Consider the following 17,697-nt stretch of genomic DNA (forward strand, 5'->3'; position numbering starts at 1 on the left):
ACCCCCATAACTTGCCTTTTCGTCATATCCTTCGATGCCCTGACCGATCAGGAGATGGTCAACTTCTGGCTTGAATATCCCCGTGGATTTGTCCTCCACCACAGTCTGTGGCAGAGAATGCCACAGATTCACTACTCTCTGGCTTAAAAAATCCTCCTTACCTCTGCTCTTGAAGGTCGCTCCTCAATTTTGAGGCTATATCCTCTAGTCTGGATACCCCCACCATAGGAAACATCCTCTCCATATCTACGCAACACTCACAAAACGCTGGAGGAACTCAGCAGGTCGGGTAGCATCCGTGGAAACGATGAGTCAACGTTTCGGGCCGGAACCCTTTGTCAGGACTGAAGAGGGAAGGGGCAGAGGCCCTAAGATTGTGTTTACGATTCTTTCCATATCCACTCTATCTAGTTTTTCCAACGTTCAGCAGCTTTCAATGAGATCTTCTAAATTCTTCTGAGTACAGGCCCAAAACTGCCAAATGCTCCTCATATGTTAACCCCTTCATTCCTGGAATCATCCTTGTGAACCTCTGCTGGACTCACCAATGACAACACATCCTTTCTGAGATATGGGGCCCAAAACTGTTGACAATACTCCAAGTGCGGCCTGACCAGTGCTTCTAAAGCTTCAACATTATCTCCTTGCTTTTACATTCTATTCCCCTTGAAAGAAATGGCAACATTGCATTTGCCTTCTTTACCACAGACTCAACCTGTAAATTAACCTTCTGGTAGTCTTGCATGACGACTCCTAAGTCCTTCTGAACCTCTGATGTTTGAACCTTCTCCCCATTTAGATAATAGTCCACTCTATTGTTCCTTTTATCAAACTGCATTACCGTACATTTCCCAACACTACTCCATCTGCCCACTTTTTTGCCCATTCTTCAAATTTGTCTAAGTCCTGCTGCAATCACATTGGTTCCTCAGCAATCCACCACTCCACATATCTTTGTATCATTCACAAACTTTGCAACAAAGCCATCAATTCCATTATCCAAATCATTGACAAGTAATGTGAAAAGTAGCGGTCCCTATACCGACCACTGAGAAACACCACCAGTCACTGGCAGCCTACCAGAAAAGGCCCCTTTTATTCCCACTCACTGCCTCCTGCCTGTCAGCCATTCCTCTATCCAACCCAGTATCTTTCCCTAATGGCATAGGATTTTATCTTAAGCAGCCTCGTATTTGGCACCTGAATGATTACCGTCCCGTTGCCCTGACCCCCCATAGTGATGAAATGTTTTGAACGGCTTGTCAAGCCTCATATCACAGCCAGCCTCCCCTCATTCCTGGATCCTCTACAGTTTGCTTATTGTCCAAACCGCTCTACGGAGGATGCAATATCCACCACACTGCACACAGTTCTCTCTCACTTGGACAACAAAGACACTTTTGCCAGAATCCTGTACATTGATTTCAGTTCAGCGTTCAATACCATCATCCCACAGAGACTAGTGGAGAAACTGTCGCTGCTTGGCCTTAGCACTGCCATGTGTCACTGGATTCTGGATTTCTTGACAGAGAGACCACAGTCAGTCCGTGTTGGCAGGAACATCTCTGACTCCATCACACTGAGCACTGGATCCCCACAAGGCTGTGTGCTTAGCCCACTGCTGTTTACACTGCTAACACATGACTGTGCAGCCAGATTCAAGGAGAACCTGATCATTAAATTTGCAGATGATTCCACAGTGGTGGGGCTCATCAGCAAAAATGATGAAACTATGTACAGGGAGGAGGTCAAACACCTAGAGAGCTGGTGCAGGGATAACAACTTGATGCTTAATGTCACCAAAACCAAGGAGATGATCGTTGATTTCAGACGGTCTCAGCCTGAGCACACACCCCTCAGCATCAGCGGCTCCACAGTGGAGAGAGTAGAAAACATCAAGTTCCTTGGGGTGCAGATCTTGGACAATCTCACCTGGTCCAGGAACACCACTGGGATTGTGAAACAGGCCCAGCAGAGATTGCACTTTCTGAGGAAGCTTAAACAAGCATCACTCCCCACTAACATCTTAACTACGTTCTACAGAGGCGTGGTTGAGAGTGTGCTGACCTTTTGCATCACAACCTGGTACTCCAGCTGCAGTGCTGTCGACAAAAAAGCCTTGCAGAGGGTGGTTAGGGGAGCAGAGAAGGTTATTGGGGTCTCCCTACCTTCTGTCCAAGACCTCTTTCAGAGTCGATGCCTCCAGAAGACACGGTACATCATTAAAGACCCCTCACACCCTCTCCATGAACTGTTTGTTCTTCTGCTATCAGGCAAACGTTACAGGAGCATCAAAACTAAAACCACAAGGCTACTAAACAGCTTCCTCCCACAGGCAGTCAGACTGCTAAATAGCTGCTCCACCTGACTCTGCTTTGGACACTTTTAACTTGCACTGGACTCTTATAACTTGATTTTAACTGACATGTGGCTGTTGTGTTTTACTATTTATTGTTATGTTTATTATTTAGTGTTGTGTTTGTTATGTTATGATTGCACTGCCCCTGAGAAACGCTGTCTCATTCTGCCCTGCAGAGCTGATGTATGGTTAGAATGACAATAAAGTTTTTTGTATCTTGAATCTTTTGAATCTTATCAAATGCTTTCTGAAAATAAGAATGGTTGAGAAAACTCCAACTAGACTGGAACCCAATCAAAACTCTCAATGTGTCATCAACAGGCAAGTGCACCAACCAGAGACTGTCACAGCTGCTTAATGCTATTGAGAAGGTATTTGAGAAGCGTATTAGTAAACTGAAAGGCATGAAGGCTAAAATTGAAATGGATGTGGCAGCAACACCAAGATTCCGTAAAGTATGTCTTGTCCCTTGCACACTGCTTCTTAAAGTGGATGCTGAACTTCAGAGCTCAGAGGCATCTGACATTCTCTCCAAGGTTGCGTGGAGTGATTGAGCTATGCCTATTGTCTTGGTGATTAAGAAAGAGAAGGTTGGAGATGTTGACATATTTGGAGGTTTCAAAGTGAGCATCTCGTGCTGCGAATACAACACAGTTTTTGCATTTTTGCCAGGCGGGGAGAGGCTTTCAAAGATTGACTTGTCGCAAGCCTACCTGCAATTGGAGATTGAGGAGTCAAGCAGGAAGTTTCTCATAATCAACACACACAAACGACGATTCCATTATAATCGTCTCATCTTTGGCATTGAATCAGCTCCTGCAATTTGGCAAAGAGTAATGAACCAAGTTCTCCAAGATATCCCAGGAACACAATGTTACCTTGTGACTGGCAACAGTGATGAACAGCACCTCCAGAACCTTGGTAAAGTGATTATGGTCTGTGGGCAAGGAAAGACAAATGTGAGATTTTCAAGAATGAAATCTCATATTGTGGATATGTTATTGACAAGCATCGCTTACATAAGACACAAAAGAAGATTGAAGCAGTGCTGCAGGCACCCAAACCAGAAACTGTGTTACAAATCAGGTCATACTTTGACCTTGTAAACTACAATGACACGTTTCTCCCAAACCTTGCTGCTGTGCTGCCCCCTTTGAATGCACAGACAGGAGCAAAGTGAGAATGGTAAGAAAGATGTGAAAGAGCATTCAAGGAAACAAAGGGACCAATAACATTCTATGAACTGCTACCCATTATGACCCATCGCTGCCCGTCAGACTGGTGTGTGATTCCTTCCCTTATGGCATTAGTGCCGTATAGGCACACACTATGAAAGACTGATCTGAATGTCCAATTGCATCTGCTTCAAGATCACTGACGAGCGCAGAACGCAAGTACATACAGATCGACCGAGGGGCCATTAGTCTAGTATTGGGAATAAAGAAGTTCCACCACTACCTCTACAGACAAAAGTTTACTCTAGTAACAGACCACCTGCTCTTTATGTCCATTTTCAGTCCCAGGAGGGGAATCCCAGTGATGTCTGCTACCTGGTTGCAATGTTGGGCAGTTTTCCAAGGAGCCCACACTTATGACATAGAGTTCAAGGGTACCAAAAAAACACATTAATACTGATGGCTTGTCACGTCTTCCACTGTTGACAACTGAAGAAGAGGTCTTCATTCTGTGACCCAACAGAGCTGTGGACCAGCTGCTGGTAATAAATACTGAAATACAAAGAGAGGCAAGGAATAACACAACATTGTCAAGAGTCTATGACATTGCCATGCAAGGACAGCCAGCTCATGGTAATTCTATGTTTCCAGAGTTCTCAGGAGATAGCACTAACTGTCTGTATGTCAAAGAGCGCTGATGTGTGCATCTCATATTCTGGTTCCTTCTAAACTGAGCACCAGAATCTGCATGAAGGACACCTGAGTACAGTTCAAGATGAAGAGTCTTACCCGGAGCTATGGGAATAGATAGGCACAGGCATGTTAGACCCATGGGAATGACCATCTTCACCATGGTAAAGAGGGATATTGACATTTTCTAGGCTTTTCATGGACTCTATGTTTCTGATTGCTGTGGATTCTCATTTGAAGTGGCCAGGAGTCAAACCAATAAAGTCAACCACCTTAAAAAAAAATCTGTTTTCCACACTGAGGACTATCTTCTCCAGAAATAGCTTAGCAGATCAAATTGTGAGTGACAACGGACCACAATACAAGTCAGAAGGAATCAGACTATTCATGAAGAAAAATAGCATCAAACATTTCAAGTCAGCTCCTCACCACCCAGCAACAAATGGGTTAGCTGAACAGTTTATCAAAACCTTCAAGAAGTCCATTAAAGCTATCGACAAGGAGGATATTTCTCTATAGCACAAGGTGGACAACTTCCTTTTTGTGTATCAGTATACAACAAATCAAACTCCTGCAATGCTGTTCATGAGCAGGAATCTAAGATCTCACATAGACCTGAAACCAGACCTATGGAGGGAAGTGCAGAAGAAAAAGTTCAGCTAGTTGCCAAGTGAATCAACAAGGAGTTTTGAGGATAGACAGGAGGTCTAGCACGTGATTACCAAGAAGACAAGTGGACACCCGGTAAGATAGCTGTAAGTGGACACTAATGTACACAGTGGATGCTGGAGATGATACATGGAGACATCATATGGACCAGACACTGGGTGTTCAGCTGAAGAACACACCTGAGTCAACTGCATCCAACAAGATGGACACATTATAGCCACCGGACTTACCTCTCAGTGATGATCATGTCACTAACAGTAACGTGATATCTACAACAGAGGAAATTGTCTTTCACAAGACATCTACCAAACCTGATGCCACTCCACAGGTCCAGAGGTACCACCCTGAAAGAAACAGAGCACCACCGAAAAGACTGAATCTTTAGTATAGTGAAGTTAGTTGTGGACGGTTAGTTAAAAAGAGAAAATCAAGAAAACACTGTATTGTGCAAACATGTTTATTTGAATAAGGTTTGCGAAAGGGAAGTTGAATATTTTGTTACATATAGTTTTATATTAATCTAAAGGGAGAGGAAGTGTGATGTATGGATCTATTTCTTTTAGCGCAGTGGCTCCCCTTAACACGAATTGTTGACTGAGAACCTCGCATGCACATTGATTTGTTTCTCTCTCTCTATCTCTCTCTCTCTATCTCTCTCTCTCTCTCTCACTCTCTCCATCTCTCCCCAAAGTGAATATACATGTTAACTTCTCCAATTGTGTGCCTTTATTTATTTGAAATCTGGTTGTACAGACACACAATGGGGAATATCATCTTTTCAGAGTAAGAGAGATAGGTCATTCCTGGGGCCAGTGTGGTTCCAGATTTGATTTAGTGATTCACACATTGAATGAAACCCCCATTTTCTAAATATGTAAATAATGTCAAATTGGGAGGGATAAGATTTATGGAGGACTACAGCGTATTAAAAGGATATATTGATAAACTTGCAGCAAGGGCACCTAGATAGGTGATTAAGTATTTGTTAGACATTATCAAACAGTCGTAAGATACTCAGACCATGAGGTTCATGCCAGCTCTCAGCAGAGCAATCCAAACAATCCCATTCCTTTTCTTAGTGGAACAATCTATGTTCCGTGCCTATTCTGGTATCTGTCCCCCACTTTTCCTTCGCTACATCGACGACTGCATTTGCGCTGCTTCCTGCACGCATGCAGAACTCGTTGACTTTATTAACTTTGCCTCCAACTTTCACCCTGCTCTCAAGTTTACCTGGTCCATTTCCAACACCTCCCTCCCCTTTCTAGATCTTTCTGTCTCTGTCTCTGGAGACAGCTTATCCACTGATGTCTACTATAAGCCTACTGACTCTCACAGCTATCTGGACTATTCCTCTTCTCACCCTGTCTCTTGCAAAAACGCCATCCCCTTCTCGCAATTCCTCCGTCTCTGCCGCATCTGCTCTCAGGATGAGGCTTTTCATTCTAGGACGAGGGAGATGTCTTCCTTTTTTAAAGAAAGGGGCTTCCCTTCCTCCACTATCAACTCTGCTCTTAAACGCATCTCCCCCATTTCACGTACATCTGCTCTCACTCCATCCTCCCGCCACCCCACTAGGAATAGGGTTCCCCTGGTCCTCACCTACCACCCCACCAGCCCGGATCCGGGTCCAACATATTATTCTTCGTAACTTCCGCCACCTGCAACGGGATCCCACCACTAAGCACATCTTTCCCTCCCCCCCTCTCTCTGCATTCCGCAGGGATCGCTCCCTACGTAACTCCCTTGTCCAATTCGTCCCCCCCATCCCTCCCCACTGATCTCCCTCCTGGCACTTATCCGTGTAAGCGGAACAAGTGCTACACATGCCTTTACACTTCCTCCCTTACCACCATTCAGGGCCCCAAACAGTCCTTCCAGGTGAGGCAACACTTCACCTGTGAGTCAGCTGGGGTGATATACTGCATCCGGTGCTCCTGATGTGGCCTTTTATATATTGGCGAGACCCAACGCAGACTGGGAGACCGCTTTGCTGAACAACTACGCTCTGTTCGCCAGAGAAAGCAGGATCTCCCAGTGGCCACACATTTTAATTCCACATCCCATTCCCATTCTGACATGTCTATCCACGGCCTCCTCTACTGTAAAGATGAAGCCACACTCAGGTTGGAGGAACAACACCTTATATTCCGTCTGGGTAGCCTCCAACCTGATGGCATGAACATCGACTTCTCTAACTTCCGCTAATGCCCCACCTCCCCCTCGTACCCCATCTGTTACTTATTGTTATACACACATTCTTTCTCTCACTCTCCTTTTTCTCCCTCTGTCCCTCTGAATATACCCCTTGCCCATCCTCTGGGTCCCCCCCATCACTTGTCTTTCTTCCTGGACCTCCTGTCCCATGATCCTCTCGTATCCCCTTTTGCCTATCACCTGTCCAGCTCTTGGCTCCATCCCTCCCCCTCCAACTTTCAAATCCCTTACTCACTCTTCTTTCAGTTAGTCCTGACGAAGGGTCTCGGCCTGAAACGTCGACTGCACCTCTTCCTAGAGATGCTGCCTGGCCTGCTGCGTTCACCAGCAACTTTTATGTCTGTTGCCATTCCTTTTCTTATTTCTCTAACCCTGCAACCTATTTCCTTTCACTTGCACAAAAACTCCCCTTAATTCTTTAGAAACATACGCAAAATGCTGAAAAAACTCAGCAAGTTGGGCTGCGTAAATGGAAGGAAATAAAGAGTCGACATTTCAGGCAGAGACCCTTAATCAGGACTGATCAGGGGTGATTGATAAGTTTGTAGCCTAAGGTAGAAGGAGATATTAACTTCAAACTTTCTGCATAATCACTTAAAGCATTGAACTGCATGTGCATGTAACGAGAGCTGTATAACCCATATCCTTCTACCTTAGGCCACGAATTTATCTATCACCACCTGCTGTGGATGCTTTCTGGAGGTCCAAGATCCGTATGCTCCACAACCACTGGACTAAGTGTGTACATGTAGGAGGGGACTATGTTGAAAAATAAATGTGCTAGGTTTTCTAAACTTGACTCCTTCTACTTTAGGCCATGAACTTATCAATCACCCCTCGTAGGACAAAGTCAGTATGGCTTCCTTAAGGGTAAATCTTGCCAGATGAACTTGTTGGAATTCTTTGAGGTGATTACAAGTAGGATAGATAAAGGGGATGCAGTGTATATTGTATATTTGGATTTTCAGACGGCCTTTGACAAGGTGCCACACATGAGATGCTTACCAAGTTTAAGAGCCCATGGTACTAAAGGAAAGTTACTGGCATGGTTAGAGCATTGGCTGATTGGTAAGAGGTAGCGAGTGGGAATAAAAGGATCATTTTCTGCTTGGCTGCCAGTGACTAGTCATGTTCTGCAGGGATCAGTGTTCGGACTGTTTCTTTTTATGCCGTATATCAATGACTTCAATGGTGGAATAGATGGTTTTGTTGCCAAGTTTGCAGATGATACGAAGATTGGTGGAGGGGTAGGTAGTGCTGAGGAAACGGGTAGGATGCAGAAGGAGTTGGACAGATTAGGAGAATGGGCAAGAAAGTGGCAAATGAAATACAATATTGGAAAATGCATGGTCATACACTTCGGTAGAATAAATAAATCAGCAGACTATTTTCTAAATGGGGAGAAAATCCAAATATCTGAGATGCAAAGAGACTTGGGAGCCCTTGTGCAGAACACGCTGAAGGTTAACCTGCAAGTACAGTTGCTAGTGATGAAAGCAAGTGAAACAACAACATTCATTTCAAGAGCTCTAGAATAAACAAGCAGGGATGTGATGCTGAGGTTTTATAAGGTACTGGTGAGGCCTTACCTTGAGTATTGTGAACAGTTCTGGGCTCCTCATCCAAGAAAAGATGTGCTGGCATTGGAGAGGGTTCAGAGGAGGTTCACAAGGGTGATTCCAGGGATAAAAGGGTTATCATACGAGGAATGTTTGATTGCTCTGGATCTGTATTTGCTGGAATTTAGAAGGAAGAGGTGGGACTTCATTGAAAACTTTTGAATGTTGAAAGGCCTAGACAGAGTAGATGTGGAAAGGATATTTCCCATGATGGGGTCTCTAGGATAAGAGGGCACAGCCTCAGGATATAGGTGCATCCATTTAAAACAGAGATGCTGAGAAATTTCTTTCGCCAGTGGAATTTGTGGAATTTATTACCACAGGCAGCTGTGGAGGCCAGGTTGTTGGGTGTATTTAAGGCCTGGGAGCGGGGCTGAGGAAGGGAAAAAAAGCATCTGCCACATTTGAATGGTGGAGCAGACTCGCCAAATGGCCTAATTCTGCTCCTATGTCATATGGAAAGGAAGGGGGCAGAATAAGGACATCGGGAGCAAGGAAGGAGTACAAGCTGCTAGGTGAGACCAGGTGAGGGAGGTGATAGGGAGGGGAGATGATTTAAAAATGTGGTAGAGGATAGTGGTTCCAAAGAAGAAATCTCACAGGAGTCGACAGAGGACCATGGTAGAAAGTGAAGGAGGAGGGGGGACCAGTGGGAGGTGGTGAGAAGGTGAGTAGAAGAGAAGGACTAAGGATCACTCGAATATGGAGTGGAAAAAGCGAGGAGTGTTGGGAGAAATTATAAGTTAGAGAAATCAATGTTTTTAAATTTTTTTTTCTTAATTGTTAATTCTTTAGTCATGTACCTGCACTAAGTACCTAACAGCATATCTTTGGAATGTGGGAGGTAATGAACACCTAGAGAAAACCCATGTGGTGAAGAGGACAACATAAAAGTTTCACATGGGCCGCAGCTAAATTCAGGGGCGACCATGAGTCAAGGGAGGAGGCGGCATTAACTACTGTGCCAAAGCGCTGTCCTGAGGCAGAATGTGAAGTATTCTGAGAAGGAAATGAGAATCAAAGTGGGGTTCTAGAGCAAAAAGAACAGGGAGCGCAAATATTGTACAAAAATCACCAGAAGTTGTGACAGGTGAATAAGGCATTAATAAAAAAAACAAATATTTTGATTTGTTTCTGAAAGTATGGAAGTGGAAGGTAGAGATGATAGAATCATAGAATGCTTATGGACCATCAGGAAGTCACATAGGCAAGATGTTCTTGCCAGCACTCCAGCAGGAGTTCCAACCTTGGTCCTTGCTGCTTGCATTTTTCTCTATCATAAGTTTAAACAATTCCCTAGAGAACATGGGTTCCCAATCTTTTTTATGCCATGGATTCTTACCGTTAACTGAGTGGACTGTGGACCCCAGTTTGGGAACCCTTGCTCTAGAAGGTCACAAATAACCACCAGATCATCTCAGCTAAAGCCTAAATAAAAGGAATTTTATATATGTAGATAAGCTTTTATAGATATGTGAAAAGAAAAAGATTGGTTAAGAAAAAGGTAGGTCCCCTACAGACAGAAACAGGTGAATTGATTATGGGGAACAAGGACATGGCAGACCAATTGAATAACTACTTTGGTTCTGTCTTCACTAAGGAGGACATAAATAATCTTCCGGAAATAGTAGGGGACAGAGGGTCTAGTGAGATGGAGGAACTGAGGGAAATGCATGTTAGTAGGGAAGTGGTGTTAGGTAAATTGAAGGGATTGAAGGCAGATAAATCCCCAGGGCCAGATGGTCTGCATCCCAGAGTGCTTAAGGAAGTGGCCCAAGAAATAGTGGATGCATTGGTGATAATTTTTCAAAACTCTTTAGACTCTGAACTAGTTCCTGAGGATTGGAGGGTGGCTAATGTAACCCCGCTTTTTAAAAAAGGAGGGAGAGATAAACCGGGGAATTATAGACCGGTTAGCCTAACATCGGTGGTGGGGAAAATGCTAGAGTCAGTTATCAAAGATGTGATAACAGCACATTTGGAAAGCGGTGAAATGATCGGACAAAGTCAGCATGGATTTGTGAAAGGAAAATCATGTCTGACGAATCTCATAGAATTTTTTGAGGATGTAACTAGTAGAGTGGATAGGGGAGAACCAGTGAATGTGGTATATTTGGATTTTCAAAAGGCTTTTGACAAGGTCCCACACAGGAGATTAGTGTGCAAACTTAAAGCACACGGTATTGGGGGTAAGGTATTGATGTGGATAGAGAATTGGTTGGCAGACAGGAAGCAAAGAGTGGGAATAAACGGGACCTTTTCAGAATGGCAGGCAGTGACTAGTGGGGTACCGCATGGCTCAGTGCTGGGACCCCAGTTGTTTACAATATATATTAATGACTTAGATGAGGGAATTAAATGCAGCATCTCCAAGTTTGCAGATGACACGAAGCTGGGCGGCAGTGTTAGCTGTGAGGAGGATGCTAAGAGGATGCAGGGTGACTTGGGTAGGTTAGGTGAGTGGGCAAATTCATGGCAGATTCAATTTAATGTGGATAAATGTGAGCTTATCCACTTTGGTGGAAAAAACAGGAAAACAGATTATTATCTGAATGGTGGCCAATTAGGAAAAGGGGAGGTGCATTGAGACCTGGTGTCATTATACACCAGTCATTGAAAGTGGGCATGCAGGTACAGCAGGCGGTGAAAAAGGTGAATGGTATGCTGGCATTCATAGCAAGAGGATTCGAGTACAGGAGCAGGGAGGTGCTACTGCAGTTGTACAAGGCCTTGGTGAGACCACACCTGGAGTATTGTGTGCAGTTTTGGTCCCCTAATCTGAGGAAAGACATTCTTGCCATAGAGGGAGTACAAAGAAGGTTCACCAGATTGATTCCTGGGATGGCAGGACTTTCGTATGATGAAAGACTGGATCAACTAGGCTTATACTCTCTGGAATTTAGAAGATTGAGGGGGGATCTTATTGAAACGTATCAAATCCTAAAGGGATTGGACAGGCTAGATGCAGGAAGATTGTTCCCGATGTTGGGGAAGTCCAGAACGAGGGGTCACAGTTTGAGGATAAAGGGGAAGCCTTTTAGGACCGAGATTAGGAAAAACTTCTTCACACAGAGAGTGGTGAATCTGTGGAATTCTCTGCCACAGGAAACAGTTGAGGCCAGTTCATTGGCTATATTTAAGAGGGAGTTAGATATGGTCCTTGTGGCTAAAGGGATCAGGGGGTATGGAGAGAAGGCTGGTACAGGGTTCTGAGTTGGATGATCAGCCATGATCATACTGAATGGCGGTGCAGGCTTGAAGGGCCAAATGGCCTACTCCTGCACCTATTTTCTATGTTTCTATGTCTCTCTCTCTCTCTCTCTCTCTCTCTCTCTCTCTATATATATATATATATAAATATATCAGTTAACTAACACACTTAACTAGGGTGCCTGAGACTTTTGCACAATAAGATCATAAACTATAGGAGCAGAAGTAGGCCATTTGGCCTGTTGAGTTCTTTTCGCCATTCAGTCATGGCTGATCCAATTCTTCCAGTCATCCCCACTCCCCCGCCTTCTCCCCATACCCTTTGACCCTTTGATGCTCTGGCTAATCAAGAACCTATCTATCTCTGCCTTAAATACACCCAGTGACTTGGCCTCCACAGCCGCTCATGGCAACAATTCTACAGATTTACCACCCTCTGAATAAAGTAATTTCTCTGCATCTCAGTTCTAGATGGATGCCCTTCAACCCTCTTGTTCTGGAATCCCCTACCATGGGAAATAAGTTTGCCGTATCAAATCTGTTCAGGCATTTTAACACTCAGAATGTTTCTACGGAATCATCCCTCATTCTCCTGAACTCCAGAAAATACTGCCCAAGAGCTGCCAGACGTTCCTCATACGGTAACCCTTTCATTCCTGGAATCATTCTCGCGAATCTTCTCTGAAACCTCTCCAATGTCAGTATATCCTTTCAGAATCAGAATCATAATCAGGTTTATTATCACCGGCATGTGACGTGAAATTTGTTACCTTAGCAGCAGCAGTTCAATGCAATACAGAATCTAGCAGAGAGAAAAAAATGATAAATAAAATAAAACATAATAATAAATAAGCAAGTAAATCAATTACGTATATTGAATAGATTAAAAAATGTGCTAAAACATAAACACTGTATATTTAAAAAATTGAGGTAGTGTCCGAAGCTTCAAAGTCCGTTCAGGAATCACATGGCAGAGGGGAAGAAGCTGTTCCTGAATTGCTGAGTGTGTACCTTCATGCTTCTGTATCTCCTACCTGATGGTAACAGTAAGAAAAGGGCATGCCCTGGGTGCTTTAATAATGGATGCTGCCTTTCTGAGACACCGCTCCCTAAAAATGTCCTGGGTACTTTGTAGGCTAGTGCCCAAGATGGAGCTGACTAGATTTACAACCTTCTGCAGCCTCTTTCGGTCTTGTGCAGTAGCCCCTCCATACCAGACAGTGATGCAGCCTGTCAGAATGCTCTCCACGGTACAACTATAGAAGTTTTTGAGTGTATTTGTTGACATGCCAAATCGCTTCACACTCCTAATAAAGTATAGCCGCTGTCTTGCCTTCTTTATGAAAACATCAATGTGTTGGGACCAGGTTAGATCCTCAGAGATCTTGACACTCAAGATCTGAAAGCTGCTCACTCTCTCCACTTCTGATCCCTTTATGAGGATTGGTATGTGTTCCTTCATCTTACCCTTCCTGAAGTCCACAATCAGCTTTTTCGTCTTACTGACATTGAGTGCCAGGTTGTTGCTGCGGCACCATTCCACCAGTTGGCATATCTCACTCCTGTATGCCCCCTTGTCACCACCTGAGATTCTACCAACACTGGTTGTATTGTCAGCAAATTTGTAGATGCTATTCGAGCTATGCCTAGCTACACAGTCATGTGTATACAGAGAGTAGAGCAGTGGGCTAAGCACACACCCCTAAGGTGTGCCAGTGTTGATTGTCAGGGAAGAGGATACGTTACTACTTCCGGGGCACCTAGGTGCGACTCGAGTAGCAGCAGTACTCTCAATGGATACGATTAAATATTCCCATTTCAGCCTTTCTGAAAAAGGAGCCCAAAACTGCACACGATACTCCATGTGGCCTCACAAGTGCCTTATAGAGCCTCAACATCACATCCCTGCATTCACCTTATTCGCAACTGACTCAACCTGGAAGTTAACCTTTAGGGTATCTTGCACAAGGACTCCCAAGTCCCTTTGAATCTCTGCATTTTGAATTCTCTCCCCATCTAAATAATAGTCTGCCCGTTTATTTCTTCCACCAAAGTGCATGACCATATACTTTCCAACATTGTACTTCATTTGCCACTTCTTTGCCCATTCCCCTAAACTATCTAAGTCTTTCTGCAGGCTTTCTGTTTCCTCAACACTACCTGCTTCTTCACCTGTCTTTGTATCATTGACAAATTTAGCCTCAAATCCACTAATACTGTAGTCCAAATCATTGACATACATTGTAAAAAGTAGCGGTCCCAACACCGGCCCCTGTGGAACTCCACTGGTAACTGGCAGCCAGCCAGAATAGGATCCCTTTATTCCCACTGTTTTCTGCCGACCAGCCAATACTCCACCCATGCTAGTAACTTCCCTGTAATTCCATGGGCTCTTATCTTTCTAAGCAGCCTCATGTGCGGCACCTTGTCAAAGGCCTTCTGAAAATCCAAGTACACCATGTCTACTGCATCTCCTTTGTTTACCCTGCTTGTAATTTCCTCAAAGAATTGCAGTAGCTTTGTCAGGCAGGATTTTCCTTTCAGGAAATCATGCTTGCTTTTGCCTATCTTGTCATGTGCCTCCAGGTACTCCGTAATCTCATCTCTAACAATCGATTCCAGCAACTTCCCAACCACTGATGTCAGGCTAACAGGTCATAGTTTCCTTTCTGCTACCTCCCACCTTTCTTAAATAGCGGAGTAACATTTGCAATTTTCCAGTCATCTGGTACAATGTCAGGATCTATCGATTCTTGAAAGATCATTGTTAATGCCTCTGCAATCTCTCCAGCTACTTCCTTCAGAACCCGACCGTGCATTCCATCAGGTCCAGGAGACTTATCCATCCTCAGACCATTAAGCTTCCTGAGCACCTTCTCAGTTTTAATTTTCACTGCTCAAACTTCACTTCCCTGACACTCTTGAATGTCTGGTATACTGCAGATACCTTCCACTGTGAAGACTGATGCAAAATATGCATTCAGTTCCTCTGCTGTCTCTGCATCTCTCATTACAATATCTCCAGCATCATTTTGTATAGGCCTTATATCTACCCTCAACTCTCTTTTACCCTTTATATACTTAAAAAAGCTTTTAGTATCTTCTTTGGTATAGTCGCCAGCTTCCTTTCATAATTCATTTTTTACTTTCCTAATGACCTTCATAGTTTCCCTTCTGCAAGTTCTGTGGTAATTTTATGTATTGCACCGTACTGCCACACAAAAATAAATGAATTTTATGACATGTGAGTGAGGACAAACCTGATTCTGATACGGGTCTCTGTTGTGAACTGAGAGTGGGGAGAGGGCAGAGAGAGGGGAATCATGGTTGAGAAAAGGGGAAGGGAGAGGGGCGGGAACCGGAAGCATTAGAGAGACATTCTGTAATAATCAATAGACCAATTATTTGGAATCAAGTGACCTTGCCTGGTGTCTCAGGACTGGATGTGTCTGCACCAGCACTGCTCCCCCTCCGCTCCTGCCCCTGGCATTCCTTCTCTGCCACCTGTTCCACACCCTCCTCCAGAGCTCCACCCTCACCACTCCCAACCTCCTTTGCTCCCACCAGATTTACAGACTCACGTTGACAAATACAGTACTGTGCAAAAGTCTTGGGCACCCGAGCTATATACATGTGCCTTAAGACCTTAGCACAGTACTGTATAGTTCCACCAAAGGGAAAGGAGGATGATGGCGCCTAATGCTTGCTTCTTCGGAAACAGCTCTACTTCTATCGCCCTGGGAGACGAGCGCAATTTCAAGGTGCTGGATTTTCGTGGAGTTTCGTGGCTGTGGAGGCAGACGGATTCAAGGCCAGTGCTACCACCTGATGTATCGGGGGAGTACACGGAATATCGAAAGCAGCGAGCTGGTTGCTGCCTGTGTGCCCAGAGACCTGAGTTCTTTGGGCACGGAGCTCGGAAAAAGCGACGCAACAGACCTTTAACACCATAAATCAGCGAGTTGTTTTGTTATGTTTCCCCTCTCGCTGTGAGATAGGACACCTCTTTTTCCCTTATTAGAGAGAGAGAGAACCTGTGGTGTGCCAAATTACCGGGTGAATGAGTAGTGTTTGGGGTACTACAAGTCTGTGTCTTTATTGATACTTTGTTGCACGCTTGAGTGCTCGGTAGGGGTGCCGATACATTTTGCTGGTGGGGTGGAGGGGGTCATTGCTTTGCTGCTGCTTATGTGTGGGAGGGGGGAGATGGAGGATGTTTTGGGGTTCTAACATTTAACTGTCATTCATTTTTCGGGGCACTCCTGTTTTCGTGGATTTTTGCGAAGAAATATAATTTCAAGATGTATATTGTATACATTTCTCTGACATTAAATCTACCTATTGAAGGATAGATCAGCAGGAACCAAAAAATGCATTAAAGAAAGTTCATTGATTACAAAACATAGAAACATAGAAAAACTACAGCACAATACAGGCCCTTTGGCCCACAATGCTGTGCCGAAATTACCTAGGGTTACCCATAGCCCTCTATTTTTCTAAACTCCATGTAGATATTCAGGAGTCTCTTAAAAGCTCCTATCATATCCGCCTCCACCACCGTCACCGGCAGTTCATTCTATATACTCACCACTCTCTGCGTAAAATGACTTACCCCGACATCTCCTCTGTACCTACTTCCAAACACCTTAAAACTGTGCCCTCTTGTGATAGCCGTTTCAGCCCTGGGAAAAAGCCTCTGACTATCCACAGAATCAATGCCTCTCATCATCTTATACACCTCTATCAGGTCAACTTTCATCCTCCATTGCTCCAAGGAGAAAAGGCCAAGTTCACTCAACCTTTTCTCGTATGGCATGCTCCCCAATCCAGACAACAATCTCATAAATCTCCTCTGCACCATTTCTATGGTCTCCACATCCTTCCTGTAGTGAGGTGACCAGAACTGAGCAGAGTACTCTGTGGGGTCTGATAGGGTCCTATATAGCTGCAACATTACCTCTCGGTTCTTAAGCTCAATCCTATGATTGATGAAGGCCAATGCACCATATGCCTTCTTAACCACAGAGTCAATCTGCACAGCAGCTTTGAGTGTCCTATGGACTTGGTCCCCAAGATCCCTCTGATCCTCCACACTGCCAAGAGTCTTACCATTAATACTATATTCTGCCATCATATTTGACCTACCAAAATGAACCACCTCACACTTAGTTGGGTTGGACTCCATCTGCCACTTCTCAGCCCAGTTTTGCATCTTATCGATGTCCCGCTGTAACTTCTGAGAGCCCTCCACAGTATCCCCAACACCCCAAGAGCAAGTTTTGTTTTAATGATGTGACATTCCCTGAATTGTGTGAATTAGAATATGGTCTTCAGGCAAAGCATTCCAGATTCTAACCATAAGTAAGTTTTCCCTCATCTCATTCTTAATTTTCTTTCCCTTTATTTAATATCTCTGATTTCTAGTCCTTGACATCTCCACCAATGAGAAGTGCCTTTTACTATCCATTTGCCCAGTCCTGTCATTATTTAAATACTGTCAAATTCCTCCCCCCGCCCACCCCAACTTTCTCCTCTCCAAAAAAAGGCATGTCAGTCTTTATAACTCGCCATTGTAACTGCTGGGCCTCTTCTCATGCAATATGTTAATCTTCCATTGAACTTTTGATGAGATAATTGCAGCATATATTCTGCTGTTATTCTGTTCAGCAAGAAGAGTATAGAAGCATGGAAAAAGATATGAAGATGGTTTACCAAATAAAATCAGATCTGTCTGCAAGACTATACTATTCAGGAAAAT

The sequence above is a fragment of the Mobula hypostoma genome, chromosome 20, assembly GCF_963921235.1.
Source record: "Mobula hypostoma chromosome 20, sMobHyp1.1, whole genome shotgun sequence".
NCBI classification, from domain to species: Eukaryota; Metazoa; Chordata; class Chondrichthyes; order Myliobatiformes; family Myliobatidae; genus Mobula; species Mobula hypostoma.